Source organism: Gobio gobio, assembly GCF_949357685.1.
Source record: "Gobio gobio genome assembly, chromosome: 19".
In the NCBI taxonomy this organism is placed as follows: domain Eukaryota; kingdom Metazoa; phylum Chordata; class Actinopteri; order Cypriniformes; family Gobionidae; genus Gobio; species Gobio gobio.
Genome location: NC_137112.1, coordinates 2,581,212 through 2,600,166, shown reverse-complemented (window position 1 = coordinate 2,600,166; position 18,955 = coordinate 2,581,212). Strand labels below are relative to the sequence as shown.

Genomic DNA, 18,955 nt, shown 5'->3' with positions numbered 1-18,955 from the left:
TGTATAAAAACGAGCCAGTACACATTGGCATGCGGTCCACGCACCGTCCTGCTGCGCGGGTATAAATACGGAAGTGGAATACCACATCCTCCCTTTTCCAACTAAGGAGCCGAAGAAGTGACGTCACGTTTGACGTACGTCGGAACTGTCACTGCTGTTTCTGCAAGACCCACTCAGTGTGACTATTGGATAACGCTGGGAAAGCGTGCCTGTCTCGGGGAGATGGAGCGCTGCGGAGCCACGTGCTCCAGAGGAGAGGTGGAGAATACTCATAAGGACTAACCTAGCATGGTAGTGCAACATATGGCAGTCTCTGGGGTGGATCCAACCTGGTCCCAGGGGGGAAAGAACACCACCAGAGACGACGGAGCGAGCTCTGTCAAGGGAAAGACACGGGGCTAGCCGAGTAGGGTAGCTGGTACTATGGAAGAATACACATATGGGGTAGCCGTGAGGGGACTACTACATATGGAACCTAGCCTACACACACGTTCCACAAGCATACGGGTGCAGGCCTGGCGTCAGACGGCCGCCACGTCTAACACCGAAGGGGTGATGGAGGAGCTTAACAGGGTTCGCCATTTCTGGAGAACACAACTGGAGACAATAGACACACATATCCGGCCCAGCAGGCGGGAGTGGCATTGCAAGCCAACACTAGAACGGGCACTTCAAGCTTACCGGCCACTTGGGGTGAGTACACGAGGAGAAACCAGCTCTACATGGAGGCTATAGAATCTAGTGAACGTGATAGGTGTCGCCCAGCCCGCAGCTCTACATATACCTGTCAGCGAGGCGCCTTGAGTCAGCGCCCAGGAGGAAGCAACACTTCTAGTTGAGTGCAAGGCACGTCTTGCGATTGGTACGCTAAGACGATAGCATCCACTATCCAGTGGGCTAACCTCAGCTTGGAGACAGCCTTTCCCTTCTGCTTGCCTCCGTAACAGATGAAGAGCTGCTCTGAGGTCCTAAAGCTTTGAGTCCGGACAACGTAAGCGCAAAGAGCGCAGACGGGACATAAAGCCAGGGCTGGGTCTGCCGCCTCCGAGGGCAGCGCTTACAGGTTTACCACCTGGTCCCGGAAGGGAGTGGTGGGAACATTGGGCATGTATCCGGCACGATTCATTGACCAAAAGTGCATACAGGCCAATGCAGTCAGGAGTACTGTCTTTATGGACAGGATTTTTAACTCTACAGACTACAAAGGCTCAAAGGGAGGACTCTGAAATGCCCTGAGCACCAGAGTTAGATCCCAAAAGGGTACCAAGTGTGGATGCGGAGGATTTTCCTGGAGGTCAAGAGAGCTAGTCGGCTGTCTGATTGAGCGCACCAGGGATGTGAAGTGTGGCCAAGTATGGTGACCCATCCAAGTGCACACACACAGTAGTGAGCACACACACCATGAACACACACCCAGAGCAGTGGGCAGCCATATTTCTGCGGCGCCCGGGGAGCAGTTGGGGTTCGGTGCCTTGCTCAAGGGTCTCACCTCAGTCGTGGTATTGAGGGTGGAGGAGAGCGCTGGTTTTTCACTTCCACCACCGACAGTTCCTGCCGGACCTGAGACTCGAACCCGCAACCTTCAGGTTACAAGTCCGACTCTCTAACCATTAGGCCACGAATGCCCCTTACATGAGACATGTGAATGGCCCGAAGCGACCTCAGAAACTTCTGACTCCACAGGAGGAGATGGTAGGTGAGTTGCAGCATGCAACAGAAGCATAGACCACCCTGACAGATGATGTACGCAGCGGCCGCAGTGCTGTCCGTATGTACCAGTACGTGCTTGCCCTGTAGCGGCATTTTGAGGCGGCCCAGGGCAAGACTTGCTGCTAGCAACTCCAGGCAATTGATATGCCAATGCAGTTGGGGCCCCGTCCACAGACCCGAAACTTCATGCCCGTTGTACGTGGACCCCCAGTCGGTGGACTGAAGGTTTGGCAACAGTACGGAGTAACTGGGACCCGGTACTCGCCGAGCTGCGACGGCCATGAAGCCAGTGCTGAAGTGGTCTCATATGAAGCAATCCGAGCGGCGTTATTGAACGTATTCAAGCAGTTCAACACTGACCAGATTTGATCCTCTGTGAGGCATGTAGTCTGGTTGACCGAATCCAGCTCCATGCCGAGATAAGAGATCCTCTGTACTTTCTCTGACAGAGTTTTCTCTTTTCCTTTGGCTGACCCGAAGGCCCAACAGGCTAAGGTGATTCAGCATGAGCACACTATTATAGGGGGAAACACAGCATCATTTCCAGCACATAACAGGCCAATCTCCGATGCAGCAATTGACATCTGTGCATCCGCCAGAGCGGAGGACAGAAAAGGACCAGCAATCCTGTCTGAGCTTCCAGCAGGCATGTGAGACAGTGGGCGTAGCCGCCAGACTCAATGGCACACGGCGCGCTGAACACTCAAGCCCCTATGAAAGGGGCAGGACGAACAACGCACCGACGTGGCCATGTTCTCTTGAGAGTCCTTGAACCACCCACGAAACAGTTACAGCATGCTTGTGTTGCGATAGAGGAGTGGGGGCCCGAGGAGATGTACCCGGCGGGGAAGCCCCACTGTAATCCTCAGGTCACCAAGGCTTATTAGCCAAAGTAGCCCTTTTCTGGTGCACCAGAAAAGAAACTAGATCGGGGAATAAGCAAAGGGACTCAACCCCGTTTGAGGTTTCATAGTCTGAACGCTCAAGCCCTTACGAGAAAGGTGAGACGAACAACGCGCTGACATGATCACGTTCTCGTGATCGCAATCTCACATGTTTATTTACGAGACATCGTGGCCGTCAAATTTGGACAGGAAACAACCACATCCAGAAACACACGGTTTGAATGACATCTTGAAAAAGACGCAGGGTCAAACCATGTTGCTGAAGGAAATGCTCTTTTAGAAGTGCTGAAGCACTCAGGGAGATGGCCACATTCAGTTCCGACGTCCGTCGAACGTGACCGACTGAAAGAGTAATATAAATATTTAATATATAAATAAAAAATTTCTTAAATATATACATGCATGATGTGTATTTATACATACATAATAATTATACACAGTACATACACATATATTATGTAAACAGGAACTTTTATTTTGGATGCGATAAATCGCGATGAATCGATTGACAGCCCTAATTAAATATATAACTATACACACAAAACCCTATTCATTCAAATATAACATGTTTCTTTATGCTCATAGAATGGCTCATGAAAGGCCCGTGTGAACACATGCACAAGACTTCACTGAATCTTTACACAAGTGTTTCTGAGGAAATGGACTGCAAGAAAATCAGCAGGTGTGTGTGGAGACGGTCAACTTACGGCAACTCCTCCATGGAAAAGCCCCCAGCAGTCAGAGAGATTTTCTGATGAATTAACCCATCGGTGGAGTCATATCCGCTGTTTGTAGCAAATAACACAGAGATGTGCTGATGTATTTATGAGGAGTATCTTTTACATATCTTTAGTGTCTTTATATCTTTATATATCTTTAGTGTATATATATATATATATATTTATATATATATATATATATATATATATATATATATATATATATATATATATATATATATATATATATATATATATATATATATATATATATATATATATGTGTGTGTGTGTGTTTGTGTGTGTGTGTCCACAAAACAAGGTCAAATTTTGCCCTTGTTTTGTTGTCCACGAGGAACCGAGCTTATAAATCACACAGAATTATTCAGTGATGGGGAGGTTTACAGTTAGGGGACAGGATACTGTATTTGTGACTTTTGTTGCGGTGTTCATTTTGTGTCAGGTCAGACAAAGCAACTGTTTAATTAAAAGGCACCAGAATACTGGAAATGATGGAAGCTTGTTTTCCACAATTCTGTGGCGGAAACAAGCTTCCATAGGAAATAGCATCTACTCCAGTAAAAACTATTTTGGGAAGGACACACACAGACACACAGACACACACAAACCCTAACCCCACACACACTTTTGTTTTTTGCTTCTGACGTCCATGGACTAAATTATGTTTCACAGATGCTTTTATATCTTCTACTTTTGTATGTCAGTGGGAAATCAAACAATATCAAATATATTAATATTACATCATGATGCACTGATTTCTGTTCCACTATAAATTATGAGCAAACATATCAAATATGATGAGATATTTATAAACCTTAAAGCAATACTAACCCTTCAATTGTCAGTTCACAGTCTGGCCTTGTGTGTGACTTCTGCAAAAGCCTGAGTCCATCCTCTGGTACACGATCACAGTCTATCCTACAGTATGAACATATTCACACATTAATACAGTCAACTCATGTTTGCATTGTTTACACTGTATTAACATTTACAGGCATTCTGTGCAATATCTTGAGTGACAGAATTCTGTTCCACTGTGTAATATTGCACTTATGAATGGACATAAATCTGATGAGGGCCCATGTTTTTCTGACCAGTGCTTTGTTTAGTTAAAGTCATTTCTTCTTTGTTACCTTAGCATGAGATAATATGAGTATGCACGAGTGATTTCATGAGATCATGTCGTACCAGAGTTCTCTTAGACTGGGGCAGTTTTCACTGAAAGAGATCATTTGAGTGACATGACGTTCAGTCAGACCCCACACACTCAGCTCCATCATCTTCAGTCCAGGCAAAGATTGGAGGGAAAATATTGGCATATCTCTGTTCTCATCATCTTTCCCAGCTTGAATTTCTTGAAAGATGTTTGTCCAGTCAAAGTGAATTATAGTGGACTGTGGAAACGTGAAAGTGACTTGAATCACACTGGTTCCTAATGTATATATACAGACTCTAAAAAGCAATTAAGGACAGAGTTAGTAGTTTATATCACAATTCTTTGGAATTGCAGTAAAAAATAGCAAGATTAATTGAGCAGCTTAATACTTACTTTATATGTATTTAATTAGATATTAATATTATATTATATGATATGTAATAATAATATAATAAAGGCCTAATATATGTAATTTATATTTAAATGTAGAATCATGAAAGTTTAAATTATGCTTGAAAAGGGGATTTTTTTCTTTACCTGGACAGATCTTCACTGATTAACAGATTCAAATATATATTATAGTTGCAACATTGCTTAAGGTCTTCACTGCAAAGACACAGAAAAACAGAAAAACAAAAATATAAAAGTCAAAAACAAACATTGAAGGGATTTGTGCATGTGAGTCTGGTATAATAAAGAAATTACCTCTATGAGTTAGAGGGCCCTATTTTAACGATCTGAAACGCAAGTGTCAAAGCGCGAAGCGCAAGTAACTTTGTGGGCGGGTCTCGGCGCTGTTGCTATTTTCCCGGCGGGATAAATGGCTCTTGTGCCCGGCGCAAATCTAAAATGGGTTGGTCTGAAGTAGCTTCATTATTCATAGGTGTGGTTTGGGCGTAACGTGAATAAACCAATCAGAGCGTCATCCAACATTCCCTTTAAAAGCAGGTGCGCAAGTTCCATTATGGATTGCTATTATTATGGCGTATTTACCAGGCGCACGCCAGGAGCGGTTCACAGCCGAGGAGACTGATGTGCTTGTAAGAGCAGTGAAAGACAGAGAAGTTGTGTTGTATGGGGATGGGAGAAACCCACCCAAAATAGCGTCGGTTAAACAGGCGTGGGAGGAAATAGCCACAATTGTTTCATCAGCTGGCATCCCCAGGACGTCGCACCAGTGCCGCAAGCGCTACAATGACATTAGAAGACGGGGAAAGTCCAAGCTTGCCAGCATCAATCGGGCACGCCGTGTAACGGGAGGTGGATCTGCCTCTACTCAGGACCTGACGCCAGCAGAGGACATCGCTGCGTCCACCCTCACCCATTTTTTTTCCTGGTTCTTGATGGACAAACCAATTTGTTAGATGTCCTTATATACATATACGTCTTGCCAGAAGTTGCCACTATTGGGCAAACAGGTCTCCTTAATTATTAGACTACAATTAGCCTGAATAATTTGTAAGCTAGATTTATGTCTATTTTTTCACATCTTCGTGGCACACCACAATGATTTCCGTCATCTCATGTGTTAATATTTTTTAGTGTAACAATTTATGATTTGCAAAAATAACTGTTGCATCTGTGTAGATTACATGAGCAAAGTGTATGCGCGTTGTGCACGCTATACATTATGGTCAAGCATGCGCCCTTAAAATAGCATAATGAACAACGCGCAACGCGCCACTGACTTTAGACTAGGTTTTTTCTGGTCAGTGGCGCAATTGTTTAATGGAACAGCAAAATAGCACCAGGGATTGTTTGCGCCGGAACACGCCTCCTTTTTTGCGCTGAACCGCCCAGGGAGCGCAAGTTCATTCACTAGTTTAGCGACGTGCTTCTGTGGAGGGAAAAGCGCGCTTTGCGCGGGTGCAAAATAGGAATGACACATGCGTCGGTGTACAAAGTCAATTGCGCTGGGTGCAAGATAGGGCCCTTAGTGTTCGTTTAATCTGCTTTTTATTTCTTTATTTAGTCGAGTTTTATTCTTTAGTCTGGGGATTTTAGTTTAGTTATGGTCAATGAAAACTGTAAAATGGCTAAACTGATAATCAGAATGTATTGATCTTATAATCATGATTATTGATAATGACTGCTGTCCTTTGAGAGATTTCTGTTTACATTCAATCAGAATTATTGCACTTTTACCCGAGCACGAATCAAGAGAATGACATTATTTTACCCAATAGTTTTCTGATTTAAAATATCTCTCTACATTAAAACACACCTCAAATGTTAGCCTTCATTTACAGCTCGAGAGAGAAAACTGGTGCTTCATTTGTCACTGACACTGCAAATGAGGAGAATCTCCAAAGATTCAATTATGACATTTTTCTTTACCTGAGAACTTCACGGATAACCACAGGTCCCCCGATTTTAACACTGCAAAGGCATAAAGAGAAAAACAGTCTCTGAGATATTAAAGTGAGAAACAGAAACCAGTGAAAGAGCATTGTGTGTGTGAGCCTACATTACCTCTGTGAGCTCAGTGTCCGTCCTCTCAAGACAGCATGAATTATAGCAACCACATCAGAATATGATTCTGTGTCCAACCTTTAAAATCAAATAAAATATATCCAGTTATGAAGACTATATTTCATGTTGATTTTATAAACCTCATGTAGCCCTGCCCCTTTCAGCGCTCGGTGTGTTCTGTCTTCCGGTTTTCAGTTCTACAGACAATAGAAACTCTAAAGATGTTTGCACATTTCTGTGTTGATTTTGATGTTTGTTTCGGATCATTGTCCTGATGGAAGATCCAACCACGTCCCATTATCAGATTTCTAGCAGGTTTTGATGTTTTATCTGCTGTGTTTGCTAGAATCCATGATGCCATGTGTCTGAACAAGAAGTCCAGGACCTCCAACAAAAAAATAGGCTTCAGCATTAAAGATCCAGCGGTGTATTTAACCGAGGGCATGGGGTCTTTATATCCCATCTGGTGTGTTTTCTGCCCAAAAGCTCTTGTTTTAGTGTCATGTGACCACAGAAGCAGGTCCGTCTGAAGCTCCAGTCGTGTCTGAGCTGAATATGCTGGAGTTTGTTTCTGGATGAGCGAGGAGGATTGTTCTTCAAACCCTCCCGAACACCATGAGCTGATGTAGGAGCTGTTTGGTCATTATTTTAGTTCAACTAATCTCTGCACTTCTCCATCTGTGACCCTGTGAGAGGGTTTGTCCTCCTCTTGTGCATTAGGACGCTACACACACACACACACACACACACACACACACACACACACACACACACACACACACACACACACACACACACACACACACACACACACACACACACACACACACACACACACACACACACACGTCCTCTTCCAGATTTAGAACATCTTTAGTTGATTGAACTTCTGAATTATTGCCCTGATGGTGGAAATGGGGATTCTTTACAGACACTTTCTACAACCCCAAATCAGAAAAAGTTCAGACAGTATGGAAAACGCAAAAAAAGAAAAAAGAAAAAAGAAGTGATTTCTAAATTTACTTTGACTTGTATTTCATTGCAGACTATATGAACACAAAATATTTCATGTTTTGTCTGGTCAACTTCATGTCATTTGTAAATATGCATCCTTTCCTGTCATTCAGACCTGCAACACATTTCAAAAAAAGTTGGGACAGTAAAGCATTTACCACTTTGTAATGTTGCCATTCCTTTTCACAACACTTAAAAGACGTTTAGGGACTGAAGACACCAAGTGATGAAGTGTTTCAGGTGTAATTTTGTCACATTCTTCCTGCAAACAAGTCTTAAGGTGGGCAACAGTACGGGGTCTTCGTTGTCGCATTTTGCGCTTCAAAATGCGCCACACATTCTCTATTGGAGACAGGTCGGGACTGAGGCAGGCCAGTCAAGTACCCGAACCCTCTTCCTCCGCAGCCAGGACTGCAGAATGTGGTTTTGCATTGTCTTGTTGAAATATGCATGGACGTCCCTGGAAAAGATGTCTTCTTGAACGCAGCATATTATGCTCCAAAATCTCGATGTACTTTTCAGCATTAATGGAGCCTTCACAGAAGTGCAAGTTACCTTTGCCAAGGGCACTGACACAACCCCATCCCATGACAGACCCTGGCTTTTGGACTTGTTGCTGGTGACAGTCTGGATGATCCTTTTCTTCTTTGGTCCGGAGCACACGGCGTCCATTCCTCCCAAAAAATACCTCAAATACTGATTCATCTGACGACAGTACACGTTTCCACTGTGTGATGGTCCATCCCAGATGCCTCCGAGCCCAGAGAAGTCGACGGCGCTTCTGAACACTGTTAACATAGGGCTTCCTTTTGGCACAGTACAGTTTTAACTGGCATTTGTGGATGTAACTACGTATTGTGGTACTTAACAAAGGTTTGCCAAAGTAGTCCTGAGCCCATGTGGTGATATCGCTTATAGATGAATGACGATTCTTGATGCAGTGCCGCCTGAGGGATCGGAGATCACGGTTGTTCAGCTTAGGCTTGCGCCCTTGTCCTTTACGCACTGAAATTCCTCCAGATTCCTTGAATCTTTTAATTATGTTATGCACTGTTGAATGTGAAATATCCAAATCTCTTCCTATCTTTCTTTGAGGAACATTGTTTTTAAACATTTCAATAATTTTCTCACGTATTTGTTGGCAAACTGGCGATCCTCGGCCCATCTTTGCTCCTAAAGGATTAGACCTTTCTTGGATGCTGCTTTTGTACCAAATCATAATTACAATCACCTGTTGACATCACCTGTTTCAAATCACATCATTATTTAACCATTTTACCTCATTACTAGCCCTGAATTGCTCCTGTCCCAAGTTTTTTTTAAATGTGTTGCAGGTCTGAATGACAGGAAAGGATGCATATTTACAAATGACATGAAGTTGACCAGACAAAACATGAAATGTTTTGTGTTCATATTGTCTGCAATGAAATACAAGTCAAAGTAAATTTAGAAATCACTTCTTTTTTTTTATTTATTTGCGTTTTCCATACTGTCCCAACTTTTTCTGATTTGGGGTTGTATATTGTGAAGCTCAACACTCATCAGCTGCACATCAGAACTATATTCTGTGGTTTTGCTCATTGTGATGATGATGTGTTTCCTCATATTTATACTCCTGTGGGACAGGAAGTCATGGCTGGACCGTTTCATGCTCATAGTCACCCTGGTGTGCTAAAAATTTAAATATTAATGGGAATATACTTCAGAAATATTTTACTCATAAACAATTCTACGCGTGCCAATAATTATGGCCAATGTGTTTTGGAGAAAAGCATTTATTTCATAATGGAGATTTACCCCACTTTCCATTCTTTTACTTCAATGAAAGGTCAGATTTTTGTGATTATTTTTAATGCAAGATCAAAAGGATAAACAATGCAGATTTATTTTCACAGCCATCTTTGATCATATTTACCAGAGGTGCCAATAACCTCAACTGATCACAGTGAGTATAAAAGTCTACACCCCCTGTAACAATTACAGATTTTTTTGTTAAAGCACTTAAAATCATGTCAGATCTTTTTCCACCTTTGATGCACTATTGAAACAAACAACAAGATTCAAAACTAACAAAAATAATTTTTTTAAGGAAAAACTAACAAATATAAAAGTCTTAAACACCTGATTGTAAAAGTGTGCACACTCACACTTGTTTGAAACACATTTATCTTTTAATACAGCAGACAGTCTTTTTGAGTGAGAGTCTGTCAACTTAGCACAACTTGATTTATCAATTTTTCCCTTGCAAAAGAGCTTCAGATCATATTTTGGGGATCTCCTGTGTACAACCCTCTTCTAGTCATTCTATTCCAGTTTTTTAAATTGGATTTAGGTCTGGGCTCTTCTTGGGCATTTTTAAAACTCAGTTTTTCTATTTCTGAAGCTGTTCATTTGTTGAGTTAGATTTGTATTTGAGGTTATTATAATGCTGAAATATGACATTCCTCTTCTGCTTGGTGGAGGAAGGACGTTTTGTTCAAAACAACTTACTAGACTTTGGTTGCGGTGTTAATTTTAACCGTTAACCGTTTTGTGCTATAAATGTCACATGCCTGTCCTGTCTTGTGCTGCATATGGGTGTTTTGTTATTTTGGGCCATGTGCTCGAGTCGTTGTCTGATTCCTCCCTCTTGTTATCTGATTAGTGTTTGATTTCACCCACCTGTTCCCTCTTGATCATTAATCCTTTATAAGTCCCCTTGTGTTTGCAGTCTGTGTCAGTTTGTTTTGTCCATCGTCTCCTGTTTCCCCGTGACCCCGCACCTGGTATTATCTTAGTTGGTTTTGTTATTCCTAGTTTTGTTTTCCCCCTCATGGGTTTTGTTTTGTGTTTATGTTTACTGTGTTAAATAAACCTTCATTTTTCTGCACATGAGTCCTCACCTCAGTTTTCCTTTGTGTTGAACGTAACATAACGAACCGACCAAAGAGAACTCATCAGAAGATGAAAACCTTCCTTTTCCCATCTCCCTGCCCCTCTGTTGCACAGACGGCAGAACGACGGAGCAAGCTCCTTTCCCTTCGACAGGAGGGAGCCAGCGTGAGGGAGTTTGCTTACTGGTTCGTTTTCGCAGCGGAGGGGCTCAACATCAGTGACACAGAGCGTAAGGACATTTTTAACAACAGCCTGAATGAGCCTGTCAGCACCTGGGAGATGGGAATGCTGGGGATTTTATCATTCTGGCAGTTTGTGGGGTTCATATACAATCGGGGTGGTGGAGGAGAGTTCTGGAAGGGGGGTCTTCCACCTCTTGGTCCTCCCCCACTTATCCTCACAGACTGCCAGGTCCCCAGTCCTCCGATGACCCCTTCGGGGAGAGGGAGGAGGAAGAATTTTTGGACTTTTTTAATATGGAGTCGTCCACCCTTTGCAGCTCTAACAGCTTCAACTCTTCTGGGAAGGCTTTCCACAAGGTTTAGGAGTGTGTTTATGGGAATTTTTGACCATTCTTCTAGAAGTGCATTTGTGAGGTCAGGCACTGATGTTGGACGAGAAGGCCTGGCTCGCAGTCTCCGCTCTAATTCATCCCGTTCCTCCACACCAAACTTGCTCATCCATGTCTTTATGAACCGACGCTGTATGCACTGGTGCGCAGTTATGTTGGGACAGGAAGGGGCCGTCGCCAAAATGTTCCTGCAAAGTTGAGCATGAAAATGTTGTTGTAGTTCCCAATTACTTCCACTTTGTTATAATGCCACTAACAGTTGAGCGTGGAATATTTAGTAGTGAGGAAATTTCCTGAATGGACTTATTGCACAGGTGGCAACCAATCACGGTACCACGCTTGAGTTCACTGAGCTCCTGAGAGCGACCCATTCTTTCACAAATGTGTGTAGAAGCGTCTGCAGGCCTAGTGCTTGATTTATACACCTGTGGCCATGAAGGGATTGAACACCTGAACTCAGTGATTTGGAGGGGCGGCCCAATACTTTTGGCAATATAGTGAAGTAACACGCACATTTTAAAAAGGCCTATTTAACCCTCCCCCCTTTAAGATTCCTTTTGTTTGTTGCATACATTCACAATTAAAGGTGGAAAATATCTGACATGATTTTACTGCTGTAAATTTTTTTACATTTCAAAAAGCTGCAATTTTTAAAGGGATTTTTTGACTTTTTATGCCTACTTTTTGAGTTCACTGAGGGTTTGTTTTGGATACTTACTCTAATTCCTCGAACTTGTGGAGTACAGGCAGGATCACAGCCAGTTTTTCAGATGTTAAATCGCATCCATTGAGACTCAGTTCTTTAATGCTCTGACAGCACGGACCGCAGTACAGCAGCGCCCAGCAGTCTATTCTTCTTAGAGGTGTATCCTGAAACGAAACTTCACTCTTTACGTTCAGAACTTCTTTCACAAATCTTTCTTCATGGAGCTCAAAGAGATGATGAAGAGTCTCGAGAGAATCCCTCTGTTGGAAGAGCCAGTCTTTCAGAATGTTCTGTGTGTTTGGATGAACACACACACCGTGTTTCCTCTTAAGTGTGTGTCTAACTTCTTCATTCATTAGACCGAAAAGAAACTTCACCACAGCTGCAAATTGTCCCTTCTCACACACGTTTGTGAATTTCTCCTCAAACTCGTTTCCATCCAGTGAGACGTAATACAGAGCAGTGAAGAACTCCTGAAAGCTGAGATGCATGAAACTGAACATCATCTCCTGGTGGACTCTCCTCTTAAAGAGGAACTTACTCAGGAACGGACTGCCAGCAGGGTCTGCAACCGTTTCCTTAACCATCTTCTCATCCAACAAGACTTGCTGTTCCAGCATCCCTTTCTCTGCCAGCTGACCCAGACTCCTCAGCAGGGCCGGGACGGACTGACTCAAACCCTGGCAGTGATGCTCCAGTAGAGTGGACACAAAGTCAGCGTAGATGGAGGTCGTGGTTTCAAGGCCGCTTTTTAAATCTGAACCGTCATTGGATCTCTCTCGCATAACCGTGCAGATGATCCAGCAGATAACAGGGATGGAGCAGGCGGTGATGAGGGTTTCATTTGCCTCCACATAATCATAAGCCTTCCTGAAGAATTCCTCAGTCCGGAAGAATCCCTGGAAGTACTTCTCAACCCCTTCACTTGAAAACCCCATGATCTCAGTGAATCTCTGAGGTGCTTTGAGCAGTTTACTCAGTGTGTCTGTAGCTGTAGATCTGGTGGTGACCAGCAGGAAGGACTCTGGCAGGATTCAACCCCTCAAAAGGGCACAAAGAGTGACCTCAGGTGGGGCTCTTTTATTCAGGGCAGTGTGTGGAGACTTGGGATGATCGTCCTGAGTGAGTCTCAGCTCGTCAAATCCGTCAACGATGAAAAGCATCTTCTCTGGCGTCTCCTGTAAAACCTGTGAGATCTGATCTGATGTTAAACTGCAGCTGTAGCTCAAGATCTCCTCCAAACTCTTTTCTCCAGACATGCGATTTATTTCCTTACACTTTAAGTGGAACACGATATTGAACCGCTGTTTGTAGAGGTCACCAGATGCCCAGTCCATCATGATCTTCTGCACAGTGAAGGATTTCCCGTTCCCAGAGTTCCCCTGCAGTATAACAGCTCTAGGGCTGATTCTGCGGTTATCTGGATCGAACAGACGGTTCAGATGGACAGATTGATCACTGCTCCTGGAGCTGCAGCGGATGTCTTCTTCTCTCTCTTTCTGATCTCTGTGGCTCTGAATGATCAGGGGCTCTGTGAAGCGCTCAGACAGCAGCACCTGTTCACCAGGCAGTGAGTTATACTCGCTCACATACTGATACTCACTGCAGATCAGCTCCTTATATTTGTCAATCACTGAGCTGATATCTGTAGAAATGATCAATGCACAGAGTTAGTGGATTTTAGACATTCTGATTAGTGAAAAATGTCAGACCAGGAGGAAAATACTAAGGTAACATATTACTATTAAATCCATCGGTCACCTGAGGATTTGTGTGCGATGCCCAGAAACACCTGGAGAACATTAGAGACAATTAATATTGGAAAATGTACACATTTCATATATGTAGTGTTGTTTTTGGCGGCCTGTTTTAATTTTAGTTTTAGTCTAGTCTTTGTGTCAAGCTGTCATTTGAGTTATTAGTTTTAGTCACGTTCATACTATTTTTAGTCTAGTCAAGTTTTAGCCGACTAAAAGTCTGAGCATTTAAGTCTCATTTTAGTCAGAATTATCTTGACTATTTTCGTCTAGTTTTAGTCGACGAAAATTGGATTTTAGTCTCTTTTTAGTAATGCAATTGTATTTAACCCAGTCAATATAGTATAAGTACCTAGTGGTATAGACAAAACCAAAATCTTCTTTTAGCCAAACCCATTTCAAAAAAGGTTACCTTATAGACTCAAGAATACATCCATGGTCTGATTTGAATTTACAAAATATTTATTTTACCAACAAAACATGTTAGAAGTACACACGCATACATTTAAATAAAATAAATAAAAATATTGAGATGTCTCTTCAGGTTCGTGGTGTTTTTTCCTGTGATTTTGTGGCCACATTCTCCCCATCTTTTTACACAACACATTACGTTTTATTTTCCACTTCAATGTTATTAAAGTTTTTCCAAATGTCGTAATAAGAATAAATGCATATTTAATTTAAAATAAAAGCCTAATTATTAATTATTTAAATCTGTTTAAAATTAGACCCACATTATCGTTAAAATGGTTTTCTGTCTTGTATTTTATCTCAAAATAAAGGATGTCATTTTACTCCACATGGAAATGAGCGGAAATAAGTGAATACAGCCTCTTATTCACTTATGAGGTAAACATAATGCTGCAGTTATTTTATCATGTATAATTGCTGCCGTTATAACGGCCCATTTCGAATGTTTTCTGTTTTGTTTGTTTTGAGCGGTGATGAAATATATTGCTCTTGTAAATACTTCAGTAATAAAAGTCTAGATCTTTAAAATGCATCCAAATGACAGCGACGTGTAACCGGGGGTCCGTTCTTCATACCTCGCTTAAGACATCTAAGATGATTTGACAGATCCCAGATCTTCTAATCCTGATAACTGATCTCTGGCTAATTTGGTTCTTCAAACGATTTTGCAGATTGGATTAAAATATCTGGATTAAATTATCTAAGATCACTGCGCGTTCTTGTGTTCCCTGAAGAGGGCAGATGCATCGATACTCGAAACCACGATCAGCACTGCAGCGATTGGCTGGCGGCAAGACAGCAACGTGAATTACATCATGCCTAATTTGAAAAAGCCACCTGGCAAAAAACTTGGCAAATTACACAAAAAAGCCCCACAAATTTCTGGACCTTTATAAGGAACCAGCCAAACGACCAAACCAACATTAAAGTTATAATAGATCAATTATGTTTTTTAAAAGATGATTACCAATTGTTTATATTCACGATTTTATAGTATTTGTACACTCTTTACATTTTTTTTAAATGTTGTAATTAGCAATTCATTTCATTTTTAAGTTAATTTAGCAGATTTGTTATTGTGGCAGTATTAAAGTTCAAGATCAAGTTATCTGCTTCTCCTGCGCTGCATCAAGCCATCCCATAATATCCGTCATCACTCAAATTAATGCACGGCTCAGAGTAACTGTACAAGTAACTGTAGCATGTGTGTAAGACTGCAATAACATTATAAAGTAATTATTCCATCACAAATAAATATCTTAATCAAGTGGCTGTGTCTGTAGTATACACCTTTTACACAACATTATAATATTATTTTTAAATACATTTTGATATTATTATTATTTAAAATGATTATTGCCCCTGGTTCAGCAATTAATTCTTGTAATAAAGTAGCAGTGGCTGGGAAAGATTTTAAGTATCACCTCAAGATGCAATCTAATCCTGTTTACATGGAATAAGCCGCTCGCGAGCAGGGGTCCGTTCTTCGTACCTCGCTAACTCTGGATCTGATTGCTGATGATTTGGCATGATCTTGGATTGTTTGGTTCTTTGACGCTCATCCTGGACTTGCTGTCATAGCAACAGCTCCGTAAACTCAAACCTGCTCATGAGCGGCTTATTCCATGTAAACAGGATTAGATCACATCTTGAGGTGATACTTAAAATCTGTCCCAGCCACTGCTACTTTATTACAAGAGTTCATTACTGAACCAGGGGCAATAATAATCATTTTAAATAATAATAATAATAATAATAATATAAAAAAGTTATATTGTATATGTATATGAGAATGTATATAATATTATAATGTTTATATAATGTATAAAGTGTATAATACTATAGACACAGCCACTTGATTGAGCGATTTATTTGTAATGGAATAATTACTTTATAATTTTATTGGAGGTTTACACACATGTTGTACAGTTAATCTGAGCCGTGCATTAATTTAAGTGATGATGGATATTATGGGATGGCTTGATGCAGCGCAGGAGATGCAGAGAATTTGATCTTGACCCTTAAGAAACTTGAATACTGTCACGTTACAAATCTGCTTCAAATTGATTTAAAAATTGAATTACAACATTGAAATAAAAATGTAAAGGGTGTACAAATAATGTATAAAATCGTGAATATAAATAATTCGTAATCATGTTTAAAAAAAATATAATAATTTATCATTTATCTATTATAACTTTAATGTTGGTTTGGTTGTTTCCTTATAAAGGTCCAGAAATTTGTGGGGTTTTTTTGTGTAATTTGCCAAGTTTTTTGCCAGGTGGCTTTTTTAATTATATGATGTCATTACGTTGCTGTCTTGACGCCAGCCAATCGCTGCATTGCTGATCGTGGTTTCGAGTATCGATGCATCTGCCCTCTTCAGGGAACACAAGAACGCGCAGTGATCTTAGATCATTTAATCCAGATATTTAAATCCAATCTGCAAATTCGTTTGAAGAACCAAATTAGCCAGAGATCAGTTATCAGGATTAGAAGATCTGGGATCTGTCAAATCATCTCAGATGTATTAAGCGAGGTACGAAGAACGGACCCCAGTGCTCTGCAGAATATAAACAGTGAATTCTGAAGTGATATATTGGATTCCGACGGCACCACACGACCTTGGTGTTTGTCAAACAGTAACGTTAGATAATTCGGCCGGGGATTTTTACACGGGTGGTGGGAGGAAAACACTGATATTCTGACAACAATAAAATCACTGACTAGCCCCTGTAAATGATGAAAACACCATACGACCGCAGGAGAAACAACTACCATCCGAACAGGGCTTACGAAGCCCGGCCATCTGCCCCTTTCTCTGTGTCAGACTTAACTTTGTTTGATGTTAACTCACCGCTGCAGAGTGGAGCAAGACTCCACACAGCTGCATCTTCTAAATAATGCTGTGTGAGTGGGGTTTGAAGAGAGTGACGCCGCCTGCGTCTGCGCAGTGCGACCTGATACCGCCCCTGAATGACCAGAAATACTGCCTAATAATAATAACGAGACGGAATAACGTTATAACAACGAAAAGACATTTTAGCATAGTTTTTCTTTTGTGAACCACATTTAGTCTCGTTTTTATTTGTCAAGAATATTGCATTGTACATTTAATTATAGTCATCGTCGCATGACCAGCATTTACGTTGCGTCTCGTTTTCGTCATGTGATAAAGGTTCGTTGACGACGATATTTAGTCATACTTTTCGTTGACAAAAGCAACACTACATATATGCATACAGTACTGGTCAAATTGCTCACCAAGACTGCATTTGATCAAAAATACAGAAAAAAACAGTTATATTGTGAAATATTATTCCAATCAAAAATAGTGGCTTTCTATTTTAAAGGGTTAGTTTCTGCCAGTCTCATGTTAATCTTGAGTATCTATAGAGTAGTATTGCACACACACACACACACACACACACACACACTATACATTGGTGTTGTTCACATTATATGCACTTACACACCGAATGCAAACAAAACACTTATTTGTTCAGTTTCACTCACCGCCTGCGGTTTCCACTCATGACCGGGAACACACACACACACACACACAAACACACACACACACACACTTGGAGAACTCCGAAAACACAAACTGCATCCACTGTTCCCTTAACGCTGGGTTATTTGTGAAGCTGAACGTCTCGGTTACGTATGTAACCCTCGTTCCCTGAGAGAGGGAACGGAGATGTAACGTCAGACTGACGAATGGGGGTTTTGTTTAGAAGCCAATCGCCTTTGAGCTCTAACAAACCGAGCCAATGGCATGAAAAGGCCATGGGTCTGTGGAATTTCCATAATGCAAGCCCACCCAACCGCGTGGGTATAAAGGGTGTCGCATAGCGGCCTGAGCGGCCGGCCGTTCCAGCGGTACAGCTGAAGTGGCTGAGGGACATTACGTCTCCGTTCCCTCTCTCAGGGAAAGAGGGTTACATACGTAACTGAGACGTTCCCTTTCGTTCAGTCACTCTGAGTAACGTCAGTGACTGACGAATGGGGGTCCCGATTAAATCCCGCCACTCGACTGTCTTCCAGTGCCCTGCGCAGTGCAAGCTCCCTGTCTTAAACGGACGAAGGACTGCACTAAACAAGAATACCAAGATACAGTGGGAAGCATATCCCACGTGGAGAAATGCAACATAATGCCTGCCCTAAGGGGGGGACTTAACATATGGAGTAAACCGGGGTATCCAGCCGCAGGTTGAAACATTTTAAACCCCAGGCGTGGCAAAGTGACTTGCCAAGGGAAGACATGTGCTCAGAGAGACTTACGGTGGAGATACACATGTGGGGGTTACCCAACGGGGGAACCATGCACACGGCGGCACCTAGCCGAACGCGAAAGCTGACCACTTTGGCAAACACTCTGCCGTCGACATCATAAGTGCTGGAGGAGCTCAGGGCCTACTGAGAAGCTCACCTGAGTAGAATAGCGCACGTATCCAGTACGCGGAGTGGAATGGCGCAGCAAGCGATGACACCTGAGCCTGTCCAGTTACTGGCCATTTGGGGCGAGTACACGAGCGGACACAGGCTCCACTCGGAGGTTATAAAACCTGGCGAATGT

The 18,955-nt window shown here is 42.1% G+C and overlaps 1 pseudogene across 1 annotated transcript; it reads right to left on the bottom strand.

Annotated features, from left to right (window-relative positions):
- Window positions 1–521: 521 nt before the first annotated feature.
- Window positions 522–18,702, bottom strand: LOC307143133 (NACHT, LRR and PYD domains-containing protein 1 homolog; annotated as a pseudogene). Its single transcript has 6 exons — window positions 18,661–18,702; window positions 13,910–13,940; window positions 12,161–13,793; window positions 6,849–6,890; window positions 2,071–2,200; window positions 522–584 (listed from the first exon to the last, which is right to left on the bottom strand). The product of its transcript is annotated as an NACHT, LRR and PYD domains-containing protein 1 homolog (transcript).
- Window positions 18,703–18,955: the final 253 nt, after the last annotated feature.